Here is a 17,786-nt window from a genome sequence, read left to right as displayed (position 1 = left end):
GCTAAGCATGTAGGAGAACTACTGTGGTTGATGCAAAAATGTGAATGGCCCTATCTAGAGCCAGTGTTTGGTTTGTCCTTTCTGGGCTACTGTAGAAACAACACAGCAGACTTAATGCAAAGGGACTTGCTCTGTGTGTAAATATTAACAGCTCTTTGTAGCAAAAACACGATGATTCTTATTTTCAATAATAAAAACATAGTGATGATTATTATGATGCCCCTGAATCCCACACACTGGACCTTTAGACATTCTTTCCCAGTTCAGTATGGACTTCAGGGACAGTTAATCAGAATAACTCCTGCAGCCGATATCTGTATGTTGAAAGGAAACAACCCGAGACAGCCATGAATACGGCGATGGATATGTCTCTGTGTGAACAAGGCAGACAATTCAGCCTGAGCATACAGTACATGGAGCAATGTGCATACAATTAAAGTAGTTATTGGTAATGTGTTATTTCGAGTAGCAGCTGAGTCAGAGTTTACTGCATTAAAGATGTGGCCAGTTTCCAGACTCACATATACTGATGAACTTACCATTAGCCGCCTCTCATTAACACTGTGTTTAGCAATTATGTGTCCTATTAATAATTAGCAGTTATTAGTGTGGCTCCACAGTGGTGATATGTTTTCCTGATCTCCAGCAGTCTGGCTCCTCTATTCAGTTTGAAAAGATGAGCTCAAGGCCATCACACATAACATTTACTGTATTTATGTGTGGCTGCATATGCATGAGCATGCATGAGATCAACAACGGCACGGCGATGGATACATTCCACTGATTTTGAGTGACTGACTTTGTGTCCTGGTAATATACAACAGTCACATCCACATCATAAAGCTAATGGATTGAGGTGAAGGTCTGCATAATACAGGCTAATAATGAGACCTTCCTCTTTAAAAACACGTCTCTCACTGAGCCATCTTATACTCTGAAGCACTGTGTGAGTGCTGGAATTGGAAAGTCCAATAAGCAGCTTATGAGCTGAATGATTATGAGACACTTGATTTTGACATTTAGAGGCTCTTACAAGACATTTATATGCAGTATATGTTAATAGTTATGTAGCTGGTGTTAAATGGGTACTCTGACATTTACAGTAAATCTGGCTAAAGTTGGGACACTTGGAAATGACATCGAGCATTTGTCCTTCAGCTGCTGCAGAGTGACATGTTTACAGAGCTCTTTTCAGATTTGAGCCTTTTGGCTCCAGAGAGACTTTAAGATGTGGACAACACCTATAGATTTGCTCCAAAGGGCTATGAGATGTATGTATTTTATTTCATTTCATTTTATTTAATTGTGTCATGCCAACATTTTTTTGACTGGGCCCATCCCACATGGGATTACAGGACAAAATATCACATACTTATTCTGGTCTTGCATGTATGTACAAACATGGGAAAGGAAAGACAGGTAATGCAAACAAACTAAAAACAAAATAAAAACAATATCCCAAAATGAAGTGATCACATTAGGAACTACCAACCATTTCTTTATCTTGATAAAGAGCCTTTTTTTTCTCCCAGGCTTTCTCCAGATAACTGACTAATTTATATGTATCATATGTGAATAGCCATCTCAGTCATTGTGCGTTGTCTATATTGGTCATATCCATTTTTAAAAATATAATGTTCACAGTGTAATTAATTATTTAAACACAACCTCCTGAGACCCAAACTTTTGTTTGGTATGCATTCTTAAATTTCTTACTAGGACCACATAAGTATAAAAAACCCAGTCCCAGTGTCCTCAAGCAAGTAAATAAGGTCCCAGTATCCTTCAGGGAGCTGATGATAAATTCCCAATGTCTTAAAACAAGTACTTTTTAATTAACAGAGTCTTAGTTGTTACTGTTTGTTTACTCCAAATATTATTAAACAAACAAGTTTCAACCATGAAATGTGATCAGATTTTGTACCTTGTCCACTTTTGTGACGGGTTGGCTGCAGACTGAGATGGCTGTTGTCTTGTCTTTACATGGATTAGTGTATTGTGGTCTTACCACCACTAAATGGCACATAGAAGTGTCCACAAATGAGGACAACAGGTCAAAGTTATGTAGAATGAAGTAGAAGGTCCAGTAAACCCACATGGTTTGACACAGGGTCTCATTTATTCATTCATTCATTCATCTTCTAATCGCTTCATCCTCTTGAGGGTTGCAGGGGGGGGCGGGGGGCTGGAGCCTATCCCAGCTGGTCGTCAGACTATCGCAGGGCTGACACATAGAGACAAACAACCATTCACGCTCACATTCACACCTACGGACAATTTAGAGTTATCAATTAACCTAGTCCCCAATCTGCATGTCTTTGGACTGTGGGAGGAAGCCGGAGTGCCCGGAGAGAACCCACGTTGACACGGGGAGAACATGCAAACTCCGCACAGAAGGGCTCCCACGCCTGGGATTGAACCAGCAACCCTCTTGCTGTGAGGCAAGAGTGCTAACCTCCACACCACTGTGCCGCCCGGGTCTCATTTAACTATTTTTTATCTAAAGCACTAAGAGGAGCAGCGTCTAGGATTTTGTGGCATGTGAGTAAGGAGCAAACATATCTATTGTATTACCCTCCATTTCTGCCAAGATATACCTCTAAATCAGGGGTTCGCAACCCTTAGTATCAAAAGAGCCATTTCTGACCAAAAATAAAAATACAAAAAAATCTGTGTGGAGCAGCAAAACATATTTGAGCCTTATATTGAAGGTAACATAAGTCTAAATTAGCCTATACTACTAGTCTAAATGAGCATTCATTCATATGTTTTACCACAAGATAACTACTCTGCAGGGCACTATTTATGATTATTTGGTGCTTTAACTTTGCAGAGCTGGCAGTGAAAGCAAACAAATCTGTCCACACACTTCTAAATTCTCTATTTCATTTCAAGACTTTTTGGGATTTGGCATCCAACCAGCTAGGGAATCTCAAGACTAGCCAAGACTAGGTGCCAGGCAGTAGATGTATTACACACATTTAGTTGTTGAAATGTTAAGACAATTTTTTATTCGGCACAAAGGCTTCAGATTTTTACATTTTGAGAATGTAAGAATTCCTTTACAACATTGATAAATAAGATTTAAAATAATCATTAGTCATTTCTGTATGATTTTTTTTTTTGTCAAGGCCACAGGATGCCACTGGAGAGGGGCTAAAGAGCCACATGTGGCTCCAGAGTATAGTGTGACCTAGCATAAACTCTCATTGTTTGAATATGTGGTGTACGTGACCTGAACTGGTTGTCTGAATGACAGGAAAGTAGTAGGTTAAGTGACGGGAAACACCCTTTCATGTGTACTTGAAAGCTGTAGGTTTGTCCACTGATACTGCTTGCTTGTCAGACACTATAAATTGTCATGATGTACTCATTCAGTGGCTTTTTCATGAGAAAACCCTCAAATGTCCAATCCTGTGTTTTGAGTGTCTTTATTCTCTACAGTAGCCACAGGGTGCCTTCCCTTGCCCTAAATCCTGCCTATAAAATACTGATGTTTAAGAAGTACTAGAATCCATGGTCTTAAACATCAGAAAAATATGTCACCAGATGGAACCATTAGAGCCACACTTTGAATAGAAAACCAAGTTACATATACTGTATGTTCATCATTTTATCCTTCTTCATTGTCACTGTGTTGTTACAGCAGCTTAGCCATGCAGAGACTCACCACTGTCTGAGTTCAAAGGATTCAGTCCAGGCCCACTTCTCCTGATTTCCTGTCCCTCTTTTTCTCTAAATCCCAGCATCCACCAGGGGGGACTCGCAAGATGAAGGATAAGAACAGCTGTAGGGGATCCAATTTTGAATAATAAAGATCAAAATATATGAAACAAAGCAAAGGGGAGCCGTGGACCCGGCAATAAATTTACTGTTGTACATCCCCCACATTGCCGATGCAGATGGAGATAGGGAAAAGAGGGAGGGGAGGAGAGGAGGAAAACAAAAATGATGAAACAAGATTAAAGTTGTGCGTGTGTGTGTTTTGTGTGTTGGAGACAGACGAGAGTGAAACGAGATGGGGGAGCGTGCGGGTGATGTTTGAAAGCGAGCAGTGGGGTGTGATAGACTGTTTCTTAATGAGCTGTGTGTCTGTAACTTAACTTGTGCATGAGAACTTCAGTTCCACTTGAGCGACTCCGGAGAAAAGCTCTGTCAGCCTGCCTGAGAAATGGACCATGATCATAAAGCATATCAGCCTCCTAGATGATATCTGCCTGGGCTGTCCCACTGTGCAAGGTGCAAAATGTTGCAAAACATAGCATTTCCATCAGACAACAATTCACATTTCTGCCGGGTGCTCTTGGGGGCATTCATAAATCCAATCATACATCTGACGTTCCACATAGGATGAAAAGAGAAAACTCATAGAGCATGAAACCCACCAGCAAATGGGATAAAGAGTATAAATGTCTCAGATGTTTTTATTCACTGGGTACGTATCCTAATCAGTTCCTCATCAAGGGCTTCAGTGACAGTAAACATGTTGTTAACTTGCCCAATCTAAAAACAGGACTAATCTACATCCAAATAATAATGGGATATAATTCAGCATGTAAACACATCTGACTTTGTTTTTTTAGAAACAACCCACCAATGGGCTTTGATGTTTTCCTCTGTGATTTGGGCACTACTGCATTTATATGTCATCTTTTTCAAAGCAAAGAGATGGGTGCTTTTTTGTCATTTCCCTTGATATCTGTGTGAAAAGCTGGTTTGTCAAGGTTTGGGAAAAGTTCTAAATGATCACAGCATTTCTTTGTTCATCTGAAAAAGGAGTTTTAGCTTCAAATATGAGAAGGGACCAGCTGAAAAAAAGAAAGGAAAACGATATGAACAGGCCCTAAATAAATTGATTAAAAGAGGACACATTTATACTTAAAAAGTATGTCAGCTCGTTTTGATTTTTTTTCCCCACTAAGACATCATTAGAGGATGTGACATCACAGCTACCAACACATAAGAGCATAAACTGTTTTAAATGAAGTGTAAATAATGTTAAAGGTTGACGCTTTGATGTTTTAGTTTCAGATAAGTGAACTTTGTTTGGCCTTTGATTACAAGAAAGGTTTACAGACATGCACTGTTTCATCCAGGCAGCTGCGGAGAAAGGTCCTAGTTGAATAATACTAATGATACAAATGATACTAATACTAATTATGTTAATACTAGTACTACTGCTACCACCACTGCTAATGAGAATTATAATATTAATAATAACAATGATAATAATAAGAAGACTACTACTACTACTACTAATTACTAAAATACTACTAATAATAACATTACATTATTATTAGTAGTAGTATGCATTTTATTTATAAGTGCCTTTCAAAGCAAACAAGGACACTTCACAAGACACAGTTTAAAAGAAAAAAAAGCAGTGTATCTGTACATCATGAAATCAAACAAAGCCTTCAAATACAATAATAAATTAAAATAATCTAAGAAATAATATTATCTATTGTTTAATATCATCTAATAAATAATTATCTGCATTGATTCTATACATGCATGTGCAAATGATCTAAACTAAACTAAACTAAATTTAACTAAACTAAACTAAACTTAATTTAACTAAACTAAACTAAACTAAATTAAACTAAACTAAACTTAATTTAACTAAACTAAATTAAACTATATTAAACTAAACTGAACTAAACTACATTAATTAAACTAAACTAAACTAAACTAAACTAAACTAAACTAAATTAAACTAAACTAAACTTAATTTAACTAAAGTAAATTAAACTAAACTGAACTAAACTGAACTAAACTAAATTAAACTAAACTTAACTAAAGTAAACTAAATTAAACTTAACTAAACTAAATTAAATTAAACTAAACTAAACTTAATTTAACTAAACTAAATTAAACTAAATTAAACTAAACTGAACTAAACTACACTAAATTAAACTAAACTAAATTAAACTAAACTAACTAAACTAAACTGAACTGTACTGAACTGAACTAAACTAAACTAAACTAAACTAAACTAAACTAAACTAAACTGAACTGAACTAAATTAAACTGAACTGAACTGAACTGAACTGAACTAAACTAAACTAAACTAAACTTAACTTATCTTAACTTGGCTGAACTAAACTAAACTTAACTAAACTAAACTTAACTTAACTTGGCTGAACTAAACTAAACTTAACTAAACTAAACTTAACTTAACTTAACTTAACTTAACTTAACTTAACTTAACTTAACTTAACTACATTAAACTAAACTTAACTTAACTTAACTTAACTTAACTTAACTTAACTTAACTTAACTAAATTAAACTACTTACTACTTCCTGGTGTGAATCCCAGGGTGTGTAGAGTTTGCATGTTCTCCCCGTGTCATCATTGGTTTTCTCCGGGGGCTCCGGCTTCCTCCCTCGTGCAGGTTATATGGTGACTCTAAATTGGCCATAGATGTGAATGTGACCTGCCCAATGTCAGCTGGGATAGGCACCAGCCCCCCGCGACCCCAAAGAGGATAAGCAGTTAGGGAAAATGAATGAACAAATGAAAGTTGTGGGACTTGTAACTGGCATGCTAATCATACGAATACATAGAAGCATTGCCAGTATATTGGGGCATGTGATGGTGCTTTAAAAACATATCAGTCAGGATTGTGCAGCAGGGATATGAGGTTTAGTGAAGCAGGTAAACGTTGTTGGCAGAGGAGCTGTCCATGGTGCTGAAACTTGTCATTCAGTCACCACACTGCAGCAGCACATCAGTCATCCAACAAATCAGACACTGACTGACCTTTGTCTGACTTATGTCTTAGAGTTAGGGGAAAGAACGATGGTGCTCTGAGGTTGAGACCATATTCAAACCCCATTTACCCCTATCCCAGGAAAACTGTCAATAATATTTAAACAAACAACATCTAACATGTTTATCAGTGAGCTTTAGGGGTACGCTAAGCTAAGCTAACTAGCTGTTGGAGGTGGCTTTATATTTCAGAAAACAGAGAAGTATTCATCTCCTCATCTTGTCTGATTGTGCCTCTCTGCCCCCTCTCTTCAGCCACATCCCCACTTCCTTAAAACCATTAATTGCCATTCCCTCCCTGTCCTCCAGATGACTTCGTCATTCACCTGCTCTCACCTCCCTCATCAGTCACTCATAACAGAGACCAGCCCTGAGCCTTTTGTCCTTTGCCAGTTCATCCAAGTTACTGTGTAGCTTGCACTTTGGTTTTCAAGCAACCTGACCCCAACTCTGACTCTGTGCCTTACCTGGACCTGAGTCTGCCTGTCTGTCAGCCAGTACCAGATCCTGCCTGTAAGCTCATTTATGCACAATAAATCATTGAACTGCACCAGTCTGTCTGTTCTGTCTGAATCTGGGTCTTTCCCCTGCTGCCTGCACTCCCCATCCTGACACATTTAACTCTTGGCAAGAAAGTATATTAGCATATTTTCCAAAATGTCAGACTATTCCCTTAAAATAAACAAATAAGGATTGTGTGTGGCAGGCCTGCGGGGACTGGTAGAGGACTGCAGACAGTGGCGCTGCAGGCCCCAAAATCAGAGAGCGATGGACTGACTGTATGATTTTGTCTTCAAAGTAGGAGAAAGAACAGTGATGCCCTAAAGAAGAGGAACAAATTCAAGAAGTCTGGACTGTGAGTACAAACTATGCAGGAAAACTATGTTAAGGATATGTTTGCATTCTAATCAAACAACCCATAAAAAATTCTCCTCTCTATTCATTTATTTTTATTTTATTTTATTTTTTCCTTTTATTTATTCATTAGTTTTATTTTGTATTTTTTTTTATTTATTTATCTTAAATTTCATACTTTTGGGGTGGAGGTGGATTAGATGTTTGTTAAATTTTATTCAGTTGTCGTTTTCTTTCTGCAAACCATAGATATTTCTTTAGACTTCAGTTTTCAATTTGATGTTGTGACAACACTGTGTTTAACATATAGTTAGGTCTAGGCACAAAACCCACTTAGTTATTGTTTGAAAAAGATAATGTTTTGGCCTGAAATACCCACTTTTGTCTCTACAAACATGGCTGGAAATTTCCAACCTGTCTTCATTAAATACCAGCTTTTGTTGATCTTGAACAGTGGTCTGCTGCTGCCTGCTGTTTGGCAGCCATCTTGCCTTCTTTCCTTTTTCCTCCTAATGACGAATTTATCTCATATACACGTAATCTGAACTATGTTGTACTTATGAAACATATAAATGTAACATTTATGTGGTTTGCAGAAACAAGCATTTTATTCTGGTGACTTGGCTGAGTCAAAGATCTTGGGGTAAATCATGAACAATCATTCGGAAAATAATCCACATTATGGGATTCCCAACATATTGAACAGAGTCTCTGACACTTTCACACATACTGTAGATAGATAAGGAGAAGACACAAAATTGGAAACAACTAAGAAAAGAATGAAAAGCAAAGAGAGAATTCAGCATCAGTAAAAGTTTGCAGAATTTTCAGACAGTATGACATCATCTATTTCTCTGTTAAGACAGTCAGTGAGGCAGACAGTGAGGTTACGGCCAAGGACAGGAAAGCTAATACTGAATAGTTAAAGATTTAAAAAGAGCTGTTCAATGGCACAGAACAAGAGTGCAGAAAACATTTCAGGGGCTCTAGCACCACTGTACTCTGCTGCTAGTGTTGTGTTCGGGGTCTAAAGACATTCCAGAGGACACAGAAGAGGAGAGTTTAGTGTTATATACTAGCAATGACACCAAGAGGTTATCTTCCTACAGCAGCCCACTGTTGGAGAGGACACAACAGACAGAGAGATGCACTGCAATGCAGCATAGCACCAAAAACTGCTGGGCCTCCCTCCAGGGTAGCAGTGAAGAGGCAACATGCAAGGTCGCCGAGGTTTCTTGACTCGGGTGTTTAGGAGAGCCATTCTCAGGAGGAGATTCTCACAAGAGAAACAACAGCACCCTGGGGAGGGATGTTTGACACCATGTCAGAGCTATTATCTGCAATGAAGCAGAGCAGCCCCCTCGTCACCTTTTTCACATATGAACAACTCTGAGAGCTGTTTTCTCCCATCGAGAAGTTTATTTCTGTTAGTTATGCTTTTTGATTGGACTTTATTAGACATGCTGTGTTTGTACTCCTGAGTGTTTATGCTATTATAACCGTTATTATTTCACTAACTGCTTTGTGCTTCCCAGATGTAAAAAAGGGGGAAATGAAGTGAGAGAAAAAAGGAGCAAATCCACATTCAGCTTGTTCTGTCATCTTAAACTACAGTGTGTGACTATAGTCTGGATCAGCCAAAGCGTTATATGATATGAGACACTTATAAGACATATTTTCATGATGTTTCTACCAAAATTGGCAACCATTTATTCCATATCATTGCAGGACACTTTCCTAAAGGTCTTTGCTTGTTATTTAGGATGGACAAAACAGTTAAAGCCTCAACTAACAGGGTGCCCAGCAGCTCACCTGGGAGAGTAAACGCTCCATGTACAAAGGTTTTGTCCTTGCTGCAGTGGCCGAGGGTTTGCTTCATGTCATCCCCTTTCTATCTCCCCCTTTCACGCTAACACTGTCCCATATATTAAAGACAAATAGCCCTAAAGATATCTTTAAAAAAGCCTCAACTTAGAGTCACATTTAAGTATTTATTTATTTCTGTGCTTGTCATAAATATGCTCGAAGTGTTTGTCTTCTCTGGTGGTCTGGGGTTTTTTTTCTTCTGCAAATCTCAAGAATACCCTTTATTTGGATTTGGTGCTAACAAGGAAACATGATAGGTCACTGAAATGATCCAGTCATGAATGAGTTACAGGCTATATGGGTCAATGTTTCTACTCATTTTAGCTGAGACCAGCGGCTCTATAGCTCACTGGCGGTCACAATTTTTGCCCTAAGAGGCTGAAATTTGGCATCGAGGTCAAGTGTGTGTGTGTGTGTGTGTGTGTGTGTATGTGTGAGTGTGTGAAGCTGTGTGTATTCATGCCAATTGGCTAAAAAGGTGGGGGGAGGTGGGGGTGGGCTGGGATTGGCCCAGCACAAAAAGCTGCATATTTTATAAATCAGACCAAGATTTTGTGGAAAGACTGGACGTGAGCAAAAGGACAGCTGACTAACTGTTCATGCCAACTGGCAAAAGGGGCAGCGCATGGATGCACGCCCGTATATGGCTGCAGCCATTGCGAATTTGTGCTTGTTTTTTCCTTTTTTTTTCAACGAGGCAGTGTGAACTTCCTAGGACACAGTGTCATTTTGTGGTTTGGGTGATATTCCAAAATAAAGGTGTGAACACACCCTCCGTCTTGACAGCTTCCCAGCCTCCCAGCTTGATAAGATACAGTGCTTTCTCTACCCACAACGACAAAGAGAAAATTCTCTAACTGACCATAGCGGTGGGCTCACAGCTGCCTGAGAGTGGGAGGAAATAGATTACCCGTATCAAGTAAAGTTGCAGCAATGAAAGCTAATTAAACTCTGGAGCTGCAGAGAAGAACTGTTAAACCTACTGATCCTTTACGTTTTATTATTTCTGAACTTTGCTGACATTTTAAATAGTTACTTTTTGTGTGTAATGTTATGTAATGTATGTGATAACATCCACAGTATGTGTTGCCTGCAAAATCCTATTACAGGCAGAAAGGTTGGGGTATTACTGTGTGATCTTACACCAATGATCAAAAGAGAAAAGAGAAGAAAGAAAGGGACTAATGACCAAAGGAAAGAAGGCGTGTGAGCAGACAGTATCTACACATTATTACCACAGAGAGTCGGTTTAATTTAATCAAATTAATGCCCAAAAACAGCTCCCTCAGCTCCTTCAAACCTGTATCATATTTGCAGATACTGTCAGTCAAAATCAGTCTCTTTCACTGCTCAACAAATCACTCACTCCTTCAAACATTTGACACTGACAGCATCTGACTGCCAATTAAGAAGATTTTTCTCCCTCTTTGTCTATCAGTCTATCTCCATATGTCTTCCCTTCATTTCCCTTTTGTGTGGGTCAAAATAATCCCAGGAGGAGCGCTCTCCACCTCATACCAAGACAGTCAATCTAACAGACGAATTCTTGGCATGCCTGATCGAAATTTTATTAATATTCCACAAGGAAGCATTTAACATTCAACTGGCAGTTTCTCAAAGTTCAAGAGCAGCCTGACACACGGATCGTTTAGGCAAGACAAGTGAAAGAATAATAAATTGGTATACGTATCTACAGAACTGCATCTGAAATGACTGGCTCTTAAACTATAAAAGAGGCAACAACTGTCAGTGTCTAAGTTATTTAGGAGAAAGAGCAGGCAGAGAATGATCCCTGTGTAAAAACTAAAATTCTCATCTGGAGTATAATATATCAGATACAACATACAGCGAAATTCCTACTTGCACATTTAAAGACCTCACTTAGTTTGCTTCAGGAGGTCTATTGCACCAGGGAGACAGGATCTGTTGCTGTTTATTTGCATTTTGCAGCAACAGCTAGAGTGGGAAAAAAACACTCAGGATGAAGGGGATGGTTCATGTTGTTGATCCACGCCTGTGCCCCGCTGCAAAGAGCTGAACCACACATGAAATTCAGTCAGTGCTGCTGCCTCTCCAGGAGGCTGCTATTGTAGGAAATTTTTGCAAATATGCACTTGAGTTGTCACACCATACAGCTCTATTTCACCAGGGAGAGAGTAATTGAAAGAAGGGCTTGGAGAGTAATTTAATTATTTGATTAAGTGTGCATTACAGGAAGAGTTAAAAAAAGATATGCCAGGGGTCCTTGGCAGTCTCTAAAACATCCTGAATGCATCCTCCAAACATTTATTGAAAAGAAGAGCCTCTAGTTGACTTTCTGTTGAAGATTTAATTGTTGCCAAGTGTACATGTATTAAAAGACCTATTAAAGCTTTAGGAAGTATATCAGACTCCAGGCAAATATATCTATAACTGTCCGAGTGGTGCAGATGGACTGCTCCTTTAAATCTATGTCATCAGAAAATAAGCTCACAAGCATATAATAGGCATTTTTGAAACAGCTCTTCTGAGTTCTTCTGTATTTTCATCTCATTTGTTTTAGAATGGACATAAAAAAGTAGGTAAAAAAACAGCGTCCAGGGTAATGTAAATGTAAATGATCTTATTATAAAGCACAACCTTGTTGCATATTGTGGCTGTCCCGTGACAGCAATGTATCTCCAAGTCAACTTTTCATGAACTTTGGAAAACATTTTTGAATTAAGCTTGGTCAGATTGGAGCCTACGGACATTTCTGAACACAAACTTCGCAGGATATTCCTAAAAAACAATGTACAGACTCATACAAAAGTAGTCGCTCTTAATCATCATCATATGACCCATTATAGAGGTGTGTGAAGTGTGTATTTTTCTGCAAAGACTCTAGCCTCTGCCTGTATTTGCTTACCTTCTTCCTATTTTCTGTGGTTGACACATTTACGGGCATGTACCCACTCAGTGCTGAGGTGAGGTTGGGGCTTCATAAAAAGGTAGCAACTAGCTGCCAGGCTGTTAGCAGCAGGCATACAAGAGACACAGTACAGAGGAAAAACAAACAAAAAAAGCAAATATAGTGAGGCAAAACATCTAAACAGAGTAAATCTGGGATTGGCTTTTACTTTTTACAATGCTGGTGAGAGTGCTTACAGACTGACAGTCCTGTGTAGCATACCTTTAAGGTGCATGTACAACTGATGACTGATCACATTCAGACACATGACAGTACTCTGCAGGTGGTGTATCAGAATGTCTTTTTTGTCTCCTTCTGTCTCTTTCTTTCTTTGGTCCAGTATTATTGGTATATTTTCTCACTTATCCTCTACAACTTTTCTCTCACTCCTTCAATTTTTCTCCCACTTCACACCCACCCCCCTCTAGCTTTTTCTCAATTTTTTCAAGAGTCTGATCGTCCAGCCTGTCATCTCTCTCATTTTTTTCTTTGCTCCCAGAACCCGAAAATTGTTCTAACTGCAAGCCTCCTCTCTAGTCTCTCTCTTCACTTCCCCTTCAACTTTCAAATGTTGAATTGCATCTCTGGTTTATTCTCTGTACTTTTTCATCCTCTGACTTTTTATTTCTCTTACTGCCCCGTCTCTCAATCGCTCCCCTCAACTCTCTGTAGACTTTGCATCGTGGCTCGGGATGAGTCTCAAAACACCCCTCTTATCTGTTTCTCTGAGTGTGACCCAAATTGTTTTGGACAGGCATGGCATGCCTGTGCCAGAGGTCCTTTTGTTGGGCAATGATTCAGAAAGCTGTAGTTGAAAACATTCCTGCGCCGACTGAGAGACACGTTGATAGAAGGACACAACACAGAGAGACAACACAGCCAGTTAACTGTCTCCCTTTGAGCTCTAAAGCAGGGTCAGGCAGGTTTATACATGAGATGTCAGTCACACAAACTGCATCAAAACATTTCCAAGGGCAGTGGAGAGATTTTATGGGTTGCACAGTTAGAGCTGAACATGCTGCTGCTGTCAGTATAGGAAACATCCCCAAATAGCTGAAAGTTAAGCTCACATTAGTTTGAAATTAGCACACAGCTAGGCCTCATGGGAACTTGAAACATTTCGTTAGGAGAAAATGTGCAGAACCTGTTGGTTAACATATTAAAGTGTATAGAGTGAGGAGAAGAGAGAAGAAGAAAGAATTGACCAGGTGAGGAGTGGAGTCTAGCAGGATCTGTTATGCACTATGAATATCCTATGTGTCAGATTTAGAGGCAGCGATTAACTCTACCTGCGGCACTGACTGAGATCTTCCATATTCTCTTATCACAAACTGAGAATAACTTTCTACACACGTACAAACACACACAGGGTGTGAAATCTAATCCCCACCTTCTGTTACCACAGCCGCCACCTGTGAAGATGCCTTCCTCTTGCCCTCATCTCCTTCTACAGAAAAAAACAAATGAATCATTGGTGAAAGGAGAAGAGAGAAAAGGAGGAGAAAAAAGAGACAAACAAATGAAACACAGCCAGGGGTGCCAGGTTGGCAGCTTATCAGCATCTAGTAACTTCAAAACAACACATCAGGCTGGAAAAAGGCACACGCTGGAGAATACATAGAATAAAAAGTGTTAAAATGAGGACGAACAAGTGAGGTACTGAGGTACTTGTACTTACTATAGACTGTATAAAATAATGGATGTAGTTTTTACAGATGGTGTGATGTTTGTTTCCACAATTTGCGGGAATCTAATTGAATCTGTTCTTTGCCCGACCCGCAAACTGTTCCCTGTGCTACTGGCTGCAACACAAGCCCACCCCGTGTTAAACGGTTGGACAGGTGTTCTTTTTATGAAATTCTGCACCCTATTTTTTCCAAACATGCCTTTGCTCATTGCATCCAAAAAGTTCTATCTTAACTTCATCAGTCTACAGGACCCATTTCCAGAAAGCATCTTACTCGTTTAAATGTTCCTTTTTAAAACTTTATGATGGTGAATTCTGTTGTGAGGACACAGGAAAGGTTTCACTCTGATGACTCTTCCATGAAGATCATAATTGTGAAGGTGTCGCTCCACAGAAGAATAGTGCACCACCACTCCAGAGCCTGCTAAATCTTCCTGCAGGTCTTTTGCAGTCAAAAAGATTTGCCTTTCTAATAGTCCTACAAGGGGCTCTCTTGGAAAGTTTTCTTGGTCTTCCAGACCTCAACTTGACCTCCACAGTTAGTGTTAACTGCCATTTCTTAATTACATTACAAACTGAGGAAACAGCTAACTGAAAATGTTTTGCTAACTTCTTATGGTCTTCTCCTGCTTTATGGGCAGCAAATATTTTAGTTTTTAGAGTGCTTGGCAGCTGTTTAGTCACGGTGGGAACTGTCGACCTGCCATACAGGCAACTTAACCCAGGAAATTTCCACTGACCCTGCCTTGCCACCACACCTACCTGCCAGCCTGTCACCTGTCCACATATCTCCCACTCCTGCTGCTCCACCACACCCATCTAATCAAGCTAATGCCCTTCACCTGTGGTTCATTACCTCATGCTAGTATAAAGACAGACTCTCCTTGCCAGATTGTTCTTTGTCATTCACATGCAAGACGTTCCAGCATTTATTCCCAGACTGCTGACCTTGCCTGCCTCTGACTCTCCTGCTTCATCTGCTCCCTGGTAAACCACTCTGTTGTCTGTCTCTGACCAAGAGCTCTGCCTCTCCATTCCTGGTTTCTGTTCGCCTGTTCCCTGTGGCTGTTTGGAGAGCTCTCCATAGTGAGTTTACCTGTTCTGCTGTCTGTGATTTCCTGTGCTGTGGATTACTTCACCACATGGCCACAAATTCTGCTGTGTTTGACAAGTGGTTTCATTACAGATTATTATAAACTGTCCTTCATGTCTGTGGTGCTGCATCTGGGTTCTAACCACACCCATGACATGTTTCGAGGAGCCCGTGGCTGCTGATTGTTAGAACAACATTTCAGGAGTCAAAGTATTTCTAAGCTTTGAAATTTGCATCACCTGGCATTTTCTTACAATGATTGGGAGCAAGCCATAGTGCTAACAAGGTAAATAAGATCTAAGACCCTATTAAAAGTTGTTTGAGAGCTCAAATGTATCCAAGAGGAAGCTACAAAAAATTGCAGACGTAGCCCGGAGATGCCAAACCAGTTGGGTTTCACCTTCACTTACACCAGTGATACTGTTAAGAAACAGTCACCAACAATTCCTGCATAGTATACCTTCAAGCAAGGGAACTACATACTTCTGTCAGTACTGATATAAAGTTTAATTAACACTTGAATTATCTCTGTTTTAATGTAGAGTAGACTATCACAGAGAGAAATCTGTCACAACAGGTCAAACTGATATAAATCAACAAATGACTACAAACCACAGTGTTTACAGCTCATGTAAAATGTGGGTAGATTACCCTTTTAGAGCAAGATGTTATCAGAGAATATAATGGTGGATTCACAGATCAAACTGCAGTAAAACAGCCAATAACTAAAGCAAACGTACTGCTTAAATAAGAGTTATATTACAACATCAACCATTGGGACGTGAAAGGATGGAGAAGCCAGACTGTAACTGGAAGGTCACCAACTCCAATCACCAGTCAATGGCTTTTGGAATAAGCTACTGCAGTCTATAGTGGAGGTGTTTCTGTAACTCAAATGAAACAACGATTCCACCCATAAAGGCAGTGGCAGTGGGCAATAAAAAGCAAGTAGCATGAAGGACGAAAAAACAAGCTTCTGACAGGAGGGTTTCTGCTGCTCTTAAAAGGGTGTTAAGGGGAATGGGATCAGGTTATAACATCAGGGGGCCGTGCTGCAGAAAGTTTTCAACAACAAGTTTGTTTGTTCAAATTCACTTAGCTGGTTGGAAAATCTGGACTGCATTTGTGAATGAAAGTACCGTTGCGCAATGTGTTTTGGCCTTGTCAAGAGCTTCAGACAAAGAAAAAGAGAAGAGAGGCTCCTGAGCCTGTCAAGGCCATGTATGAATACATGGTAAGCCAAAGCAGAAAGTTCGCATTGAACAAGTCAGCACAACTAGATTTGGACTGAGGTTGAATTCTGACTTGTTGCAGTACAAAACAATGTTCTCCCTGTAGTCTGCTCTTCATTTTGATGTGTTAGACTGAGCACAAAATTGCAACATTGAATCTTGAGACCTTATGTGACCTCTCTGTATTGTCAAGTACTGTTTGAGTGTGTGTTAATTGTTTGTGTGTCCCCACAAGGGCCAGCTCTGGAGAAGCTATTGATCTGTGCCGTAGGTCAAATATCAAACAAACACTGTATCGTATCAGGGGCATCTCTCTTGCATAGTTTAGGTTCATCATGACATGATGAACTGTTTTCAGACCCCAAAAACTAAGCAGCACTCTCATGGTGGAAGACTGCTTGACATCAGGAACTGGTAATTATTGGCAATTTGAATGAGCGCAACTATATTTAGAAGCATACACAATGACAGAATCATATTTTTTTTTAAAAATTAAAAAAAAATGGAAGTCTTGAAACTAGATTTTGACAGGGACCAGAATATGAGGTAATAATATTTAGCTGATATTGTTCATTAGTAGGGTTGTAATGGTGATTGATTCACCATTACATGATTCATGGTTCAGTTTGATACAGCACAGTGGTGTCATGGTGCAGTTTGTTTTTGATACAGCAAAAAAGTAGAAATGCCAGAGAAATTTCCATGTTTTTTAATTTCTTGTTTTAATTTAATGTTTTTTTAATTCGTTTGTTAGTTAAAACTAACATCAAAAAGTATAATCCTCTTTGACTTTGAACAATGATTGAGCTGTACCTGAGTGACCCATCCTCGGTGGTGTCTTCTTAGCTGCATAAAAACACAAAAACAGCTCCTTGTAAAATAAAAAATTGTAGTATTGTAGTTATAAACAAACACAAACAAAATAAACTATTCTGTTTCTGAAGTATCAGAGAAAATTCCTTGTTTTTTTTATTTTTAAATGTATTAAAACTATCATCATAACTTGGGCTTTTGTATTTTTATACAAAGCAGGAATTACGGTCGGACTGAAATGGGTTTGTGAAGGAGTATTGTAACAGGACTCGAATATAATATACATGTTAGTAAAGCTTGCGTTTTTCACTACAGAACCAGGTCTAGTATTCACGGCTATAAATGTACCAAAAGCTGCAGTGACTTCTTTTGCCCTGTCTGAATCAGTAGGGAATTGCGGCCTAAATGCTGCGAGGCATGTGACATCTGTGTTGCCCCTTGTTTTTGTTTGCTTCCACGTATTAACACACTACTGGGGTGATGTTGGTGTAAATGAGTTGACATGTTTAAAGTATTTCCACTGATTTAACAGCAGCAG

This window comes from Epinephelus fuscoguttatus, linkage group LG9 (genome assembly GCF_011397635.1).
Source record: "Epinephelus fuscoguttatus linkage group LG9, E.fuscoguttatus.final_Chr_v1".
Taxonomy (NCBI): Eukaryota; Metazoa; Chordata; class Actinopteri; order Perciformes; family Serranidae; genus Epinephelus; species Epinephelus fuscoguttatus.
The sequence above is the reverse complement of the archived record's forward strand: the minus strand, read 5'-3'. Positions refer to the sequence as shown.